We start from the raw sequence: 8,101 nt of genomic DNA, 5'->3' as shown, positions 1-8,101 counted from the left end.
TCCTATTGGACGGTGCTGTTGTACCCGCTGGAGAGTGAGCTGCAGATATCCCACTCCTTCATCCCTACATCTTTGCAGCATCCATTTCCAAAGCAAAAGGACATTTTCTTATATAACCAATATGGTATAGGTTTCTTTTTGGAATATGGATCTTGATGTAGAAAAGATGAATGAATCTGCCATTTCATAATGACATTCTTTTAGCAAGAATTTGACTAGAGGCAAAAATGGCCTCTGCAGAATCTCTGCTACACTAAATTTTAGTGAAGTATAAAGTATTTTCACATATTCAGTGGAGAGCTATAGTCTTATTGCAAAAACAAAACAAAGTATAAAAATAGTTCTTCCGGATCTGAAATCCCCCTGGGAAATCAATGATCTGGAATTTTCTACATCAATATCTTTCCATGTTGCCTATAAAAATGGTCATTCTAAAAAAGCATGCACTCTTAAAAATTATTTATCAAATGGTTTGAATATCTAATACATAGTTTGAACATCAAAAATGTACGTGAAAAACACACAGTAGGTGTGACACCTACTTACTTACCTGCTGGCTCACATGTTCATAATAGAGTACACAAATGGCTATAATACAGTATTTTCAGGACATACCAAGTTTTTAGAGCTTCCAGTATTTTCCAGCTAGGAAGAATTCCAGCCCTAAAAAATGCGGAGTAATAAAACAGACTTCATACTGACTGAAAAAGTTTGGTCTTGAAGGAAAAGAAGGCAGGATTCATGTAAATGTGTGTTTGTATGGAGGGGCACATGTGTATGAAGTCACGTTTATGGGTATGTCAAGTAGGCTGACCCACAAGACTTGATTTCAAAGGTGAGGATGGGGAGGACTTACAGACCTATGCTGTGGTCAGTTGGTGCCACGGGCCACTGCTTTTTAAACTATTTTGATTATCAGTGGCTGGGGACGTGGAAAATGGTGATGGACACCGAGATGAGCACGTAGTATGAGTAGTAAGAAACCCTCAATTGAAGGAAAAGAAGGTGCCAAACAGAAGGCATAGCCATTAGTGGAAGGAGGCAAAGGAGGAGAAAAAGGCCTTCTTTTGGAAAGTGAACATCGAATTTAGTTTTGAAGAGAAGCAAAGAAAGAGCAAAATAGGCAAGGAGAGCTAGACACTCTATTTTGGTACAAATGTAGGATCAGCTGGTGGGAAACAGCAGTGTCTGTAACTGAGGTCCTGGCACTGACGAGTGGCCCTGAGAGTGCAGGGCTTTGGTGACTTCCAAGACCCAAGAGTCAGAGTTGAGACTAAGGCAGGGTCAGCGCGTTTGTTCTGTAAAGGCCAGGAAGTAAATGTTTTAGGCTTCTGTGGGCCATACGTTCCTTATTGCAACTACTCCGCTCTGCTGTTGTAGGATGAATGTAGATGCCGAGAATACACAAATCAATGAGCCTGGCTGTGTTGCAATAAAACAAAAACAGGCTGAGGGCTCCGTTTGGCCTGTGGTCCACAGCTTGCCCACACTTTTTTAAGGCAGCGTCTAGCTTAGAATTAGCCTCATGCATGAATATTATCTTTTTGGGAATTTCCAATATCCCTCACTTCATTCTAGTTCTAAGAAAGCCTGATGTGACAAGAATGACAAAGACCAGGCATGCCCCCTTTCCAGGGTGTCCAGACTCACGTTGGGCTGTCACTGGATTCTAGAGCACGCAGCTCTCTGGAGAGTGGGAGGGGCTGAGCCCTGAGGCAGCAGACTAGTGAGTAGTCAGCTGCGCAAGGGCATTGGGGCAGGGCTCCATTTATTCCATTTCCTTCAGAGAACAAAGAGACATTGCTGGCGACAACAGTCAGTCGGGGCAACAGGCTACCGGCCCTTTGGGTTAGTTAGCGGATGAATTTTCAGCTTGAAGAGTGCAAGTGATTGAGAAAGCCCTGCCTATGGTCAGGAAGTGGAGCTGTCTTCCCAGATGAAGTATGGCCTCACCTGTCACCCCAGAATGAACTATAATGGTGTTCCGAGCAGTTTCTTTTTACTGTGAAATCATTCCTAAAGTGATATAGTTAGAATGAATTGGGATTTGCGACTTTACACGAGTAGGCAAAATCCATCAGGTCTTGGAGGGTTTCCCACTTTCCTTCAGAAGTCTCTTATTCTCACCATCCCTCCTTGGTCATAACCCCTTCTCAAGCTGTGCTATCTGGTGTCCTCACACCCTCCCTCTGCCTATCCTTACTGGAGAACTTTCTAGAATAGATTTCTTCTTATGCCATCAACTCTAAACCTTGATGGATGCTGAGAGTGGCTTCCTTCTTTCTATGTTTCACTGGCTTTAAAGGGAAAAGGAGAGAGCTGTGGTCCCATGCAGATGTTGAGGTGGGTAGTGGGGATGGCAGGGGCTCAGATTTCAGTTCAGTCTTTCCACCAGTGGGGGCTGCAGCCAGTCCTCCCTCCATGCCTCATTCAACTGCCTCTGCAAGTATTCATTATTTTTTCCCCGTTGTGCAGATTCATCATATTCCTCCTATTGACATGACTTTTATCCTATCTGTGAAATAACAGTCCTGTTGTGTTAAGGAGCATTTGATTCTTTTTTTTTTTTTTTTTTGAGGAAGATCGGCCCTGAGCTAACATCCATGACCATCTTCCTCCACTTTATATGGGACGCCACAGCATGGCTTGCCAAGCGGTGCGTAGGTGCACGCCCGGGATCCGAACCTGCGAACCCCGGGCCGCTGCAGCGGAGCGCGCGCACTTAACTGCTTGTGCCACCGGGCTGGCCCCAGGAGCATTTGATTCTTTCATGAGTTTATTTAGGACATAAGGACCATCTAATCAAACGGCAATGGGTCTATTACTGTGGTTCTCAAACTTGAGTGTACGTTGCAATCACCTGGGGGTTTGCTGAGTCTCATCCCCGAGTTTCTGATTCAGTAGTTCTGCAGTGGAGCCTGAGAATTTGCATTTCTAATAAGTCCCCAGGAGAAGCTGCTGCTGCTGGTCCCAGGACCATTTGCTCTTTTAGAATCTCCTGGGATGAATGGTGACACCCTTCTGTGCTCTGATAGGAGGAAGAGGAAGGAGTACTCAGTTCATATCACTACTCTGGTAATAAAAATGTTGCACAAGTGAATGCAGCTCACCAGTGTGTTGACACCAGTCTTGAGAGCCATGGCTTTAAACTTTTGACTGAAGGGAGGGTATGGATTATCTATCAAAGGGGCAAAATGCTGTCAACTGGGCAGAAGGCCAGTATTAGTATCTTTCTAAGAGTCAGTCAAGTCCTTTGAAGAAGAGCTCTTGAAAATTAAACATTTCTTTAAATAGACTTGGGATAATCACTCACTGATTCTCTTATTTTTTCTGATACATGCAATCACAAAGAGTGCTGTTTCAATGAAATACAGATTTTAGAACTTACTGGACGTGAAGTTACTTGTGGTCAGAGACAATTTATTTCCTATCATTTATTTACCATAAATGTATAATACTTCATTTCTTCACCCAAGGAACAATTTATCAATAAATATTTGTTGAACGAAGAATGAATATTCAACATTATAAAATTGAATGTAATTCTTGCATAATCCTGTGGGCTAAGTAGGGAGACTAGACATGGAGCTGGAAACCCAGGTTGTTGAGGGGAGGGTAACAGTGACTGGTGCCCAGAAGGAGGAGTGGGGTGGGGAGAGGTGTGGTTTTGCCGAGGAGCTTCCAGCAGGGCCTCTGCTTATGACTGATGGTTATGTAGGTTATTGTCTGCGCCAGAACGTGCAGCCTAGTGTTCAAACGGGACTGAGACCCAGCCTGCACTCTGTTCACCTGCTCCTCAAGCCACGTACCTGAGCATGGGGCTGCCACAGTCCGAGGAAAGAGGACGTTTGCCGAATCTTCTCAACGACATCTGATGAGCCATTGGCAGCCCAGCTTCCCAGTCTTCTGATTTTTTTGGGGAGTCATTAGTCATCAGTCAGCTTGTAAACGTTGGAGGGAACATAGGATAACTAATTTTTTCACATGACACTACATGTATGAGACCACATGGTAGACTTCGAAGAATTTGTTTTTGCTGTTTCCCCATCAGCAGAGGACTGGAATCTTTTCTGGAAGCTTTCTGAGAACATTGAGGGACAGCTGTACTTTGTAGATTCAGGGATCCCGGGAATCCCTGCATAAATGATAATGATCATTTGATGAATGAGCCCCAGGGGAATCTTACACCATTTAACAACTGGAGCCCGACATTCCAATTTAATTTCATCTTTTTAGTCCGAGGCATGTTGAAATAAAAAAGTAATTGTGAATTATTTTGCTGTTAGTATGTTGCTTTCAGCATCCTGTGGTTGTGTATGTCACAGTGCTTAGCAGAGAACGCCATATAGGTTTACTTGCTGAGCTGTTTCCCTCATCATAAGCTCTCTGGGAACAGGGGTCTTGTCTTATTTTTGGCAATTTCATTTTCCCCAGTACTTAGTGTAGTCTCCATTACATAGTAGGCCCTCAGCAAATGTTTATTGAATGAATGAATGAATAAACACCAATGAGCCTATCCTGTTCTTTGTTCAGTTACTTCAGAAAAATTAAGATTCTGTATTCAGAACCTCACAAAATTCATGGGCCGGCCCCGTGGCGTAGCGGTTAAGTGCATGCGCTCTGCTGCTGGCGGCCTGGGTTCGGATCCCGGGCGTGCACCAACATACCGCTTCTCCGGCCATGCTGAGGCCGAGTCCCACATACAGCAACTAGAAGGATGTGCAACTATGACATACAACTATCTACTTGGGCTTTGGGGGAAAAAATAAATAAATAAATTAATTAATTAAAAAAAAAAAAGAACCTCACAAAATTCATTCTTTATTGTTGTTGTTGTTGTTAGGCAGAGTTGTCCTGCGCTAACATCTGCTGCCAATATCTCCTCCTTTTTTTTTTGGTGAGGGAGATTCGCCCTGAGCTAACATCTGTGCCAATCTTCCTCTGTTTTGTATGTGGGTCACCACTATAGCACAGCTGCTGACAAGTGGTGTAGGTCTGCCTGGGAACCAGGCCTGAGCCAGCGAAGCGGAGTGTGCCAAACTTAACCACTAGGTCACGGGACCGGCCCCCCACAAAATTCATTCTTAAGGAAAACTAAAGAAGACTTTTATTTCTGATTTTCTCATCTGGATGCTGGATGCAAATTAGTTCTCCACATCTTCAGATCTAGAGATGTCTTATCACTTGGAACAAAAATCTCCTCACAGAGAATGGTGTATATCATCACCGTCTGCTTCTTTCATTTGACTTTTTGTGTCTATCTTTCAAATGAACTTTAAGATTCTATTGTAGCAGATATTATTTTCATTGCTTTTCTTAATATTTTGGGCATTTGCTCTGGCACTATCCATTAAAATATATCCTCCCCTTATATGGAGAAATGGCTAGCAAATGGCCGTTCACTAAGGACTACATTTCCAGCCCCCATTGTATCAAGTTGAGGCCATATGACTCGTTCACACCAACAAAATGTGACCAGACATGATGTCTGCTTCTTCCAGGCCAAGGATATAAAAAACAGGTATGCCTCCTCCATGTTCTTTTCTACTTTTGCCAGCTAGCACAAGGCCACAGTGAGGCCACAGGCAGGGTTAATCTGTTTTATACCAGGGACTCTTCTGGCACACTGAAGAATGTTTGGACCCCTTCTCAGAATGTTTTAAAATGTATACAATAAAATACTAGAATTATGGAGGAAACCAACTATATTGAATATAATTATCAACATATTTAGAAAATTAGTGATATGATTAGATGTGTATATTAGTTATCTATTGCTCTATACCAAATTACCCCAAAACTTAGCAGCTTACAAAGTTTATTATCTTATGGTTTCTGAGGGTCAGGAGCAGCTTGGCTGGGTAGTTCTGGCTCAGAGTCTTTCACAGGCTAAAATCAAGGTAACATCCAGGGGTGCAACTCTCTGGAAGCTTGACTGGGGAAAGATCCACTCCAAGCTCAAACAGCTGTGGGCAGGCTTTGGTTCATTGTCCACACTGACCTTTCCATGGAGTTGTCTCGTGTCATGGCAGCATGACTTCCCCCAGAGCAAGTGCTCCAAGAGAAGGCATAGAATCCATCAGATTTTTATAACCGTATCTCAGAAACGACATCAGATCACTTTTGCCATACTCTATTCATTGGAAGAGGATTACACAAAGGCATGAATGCCAGGAAGCTGGGATCACTGGGGGTCATCCTAAAGGCTGCCTACCATAATATGCTTTTTCTGTTTTGTTTTAATGTTTAGTATTAAAATACAAGATCTAGAGGCAGGTTTATAACTACTGTAATTTTGAAAAAGTGCTGAGTATGAATAATTCTTTGAAAGATCTGCAACAATAATGATAAAAGTATCCATGATTTCTATTTGCTACAAAGTCACAAGTACTAGGCTAATACTTCTGTGGTTTTTGCCTACATTCATAATTAAAGGAAATGATAAATTTTGGTTCAAAGTTAACAGTGATGTAATTTTTCCCATATAAGTACATAACTGACAGCCCTGAATTCTATCCATGGATCCTTTGTGGGTTAGTGAACTATTGAATTCTACCTCTAGCCATATGAGATGGGGGATCCACAAGATAGCTTAGGGCCCTGAATCACTGCTTGAGGAAATATTCACCAACCTAATACAACTGCCTTGAGCTGTTGAGAGACAAAAAGTTTCTACTGCAAGTGGGCCATTATATAGTTTGGAGTCTATTTGTTACTACAGCCTAGCCTATACTACCTAGTACTTTTGTCAATTAATTACTATATTGTTACTACTTTCTTCATTTTGTCCTTCAACACACACTTGAATAAAATTTCGACTTACTCTTGTGTTAAATTCCATAAATGTACCTGCTATTGTAGAGTATCCGCTCATTCCACTAACAATTAGTTGACTGAACTTAACATGTATCAAAGACATATGGAGACTCAATTATATTTTTCCAGTGACTTTTACTCTATTTTTTTCCTCCAGTTTTCAGTTTTATGCACCAGATGGTTGCCAGCTGCCTCCTGAAGAATAAATTGTAAATGACCAATAATGGTAAATATTTGTGTGGCTCCTGCTCCTGAACGATTTTTAAACATGTTAATGAACTTGTTTCAAACAGTGAGCATTTCATCGTGCGGGCAAGATCATCTCAGGCCGTTGCCAGAAATATCTCCCTGGAATACATGATGGAGACTGGATGTGTCTAGGCAAACCTACTGGATGGGTTTGTGTTGGCAGAAATCACCCTAGTTACAGTACAATGTTAAGCTTTCTTTTTTGTCATTGACATAAAAAAAATAATGGCACAAACACTAGAAAAACAAACGGTCCATGATTTTACAATCCGTTCTAAAACTGAATTAAAAAATGAGCCAGTGGTGTTAACTTTCAACCTAACTAGCCAGATCCCAACATGACAAAATGAATTTTGAAAATAATTGTCTTACAAAGGATTAAGCCATTTTTAGGCATATCTATCATGGTTGGTTGGAATTTAGTACATAGGTTTCTTTTTTTTTTCGAGGAAGATTAGCCCTGAGCGAACATCCATGCTAATCCTCCTCTTTTTGCTGAGGAAGACCTGCCCTGAGCTAACATCTATTGCCAATCGTCCTCCTTTTTTTTTCCCCAAAGCCTCAGCAGATAGTTATATGTCATAGTTGCACATCCTTCTAGTTGCTGTATGTGGGACGCGGCCTCAGCATGGCTGGACAAGCGGTGTGTCGATGCACGCCCGGGATCCGAACCCAGGCCGCCAGCAGCGGAGCATGGGCACTTAACCACTAAGCCATGGGGCCAGCCCCTATAGGTTTCTTTTAAATGGAAGCAAACAATTTAACATACACTGTTTTCTCACTGAACCACAGTACTCCCCTTCATTGCTCAGGAGAAGATTCACGAAGCAGAAAAAGGACTGGAGGGCACACCAGGAAAAAAGAAGAAAAAAAGAAAAACTCAGAGATTCTCTCTGGAAGCAAATATCCCCTAGCAGTAATTCAGAATTAGGCTTATCAAGAACGTGATTTAGTAACAGATAGTTCATTCTTCTTTGTTAACTCAGAGTTTTGACACCTGATTTATAAGAATCACATGCAAAAAACATCTTTCGTT

The sequence above is a fragment of the Ceratotherium simum genome, chromosome 19, assembly GCF_057802395.1.
Source record: "Ceratotherium simum simum isolate JZ-2026a chromosome 19, ASM5780239v1, whole genome shotgun sequence".
Taxonomy (NCBI): Eukaryota; Metazoa; Chordata; class Mammalia; order Perissodactyla; family Rhinocerotidae; genus Ceratotherium; species Ceratotherium simum.
Note: the sequence above shows the minus strand (reverse complement) of the source record.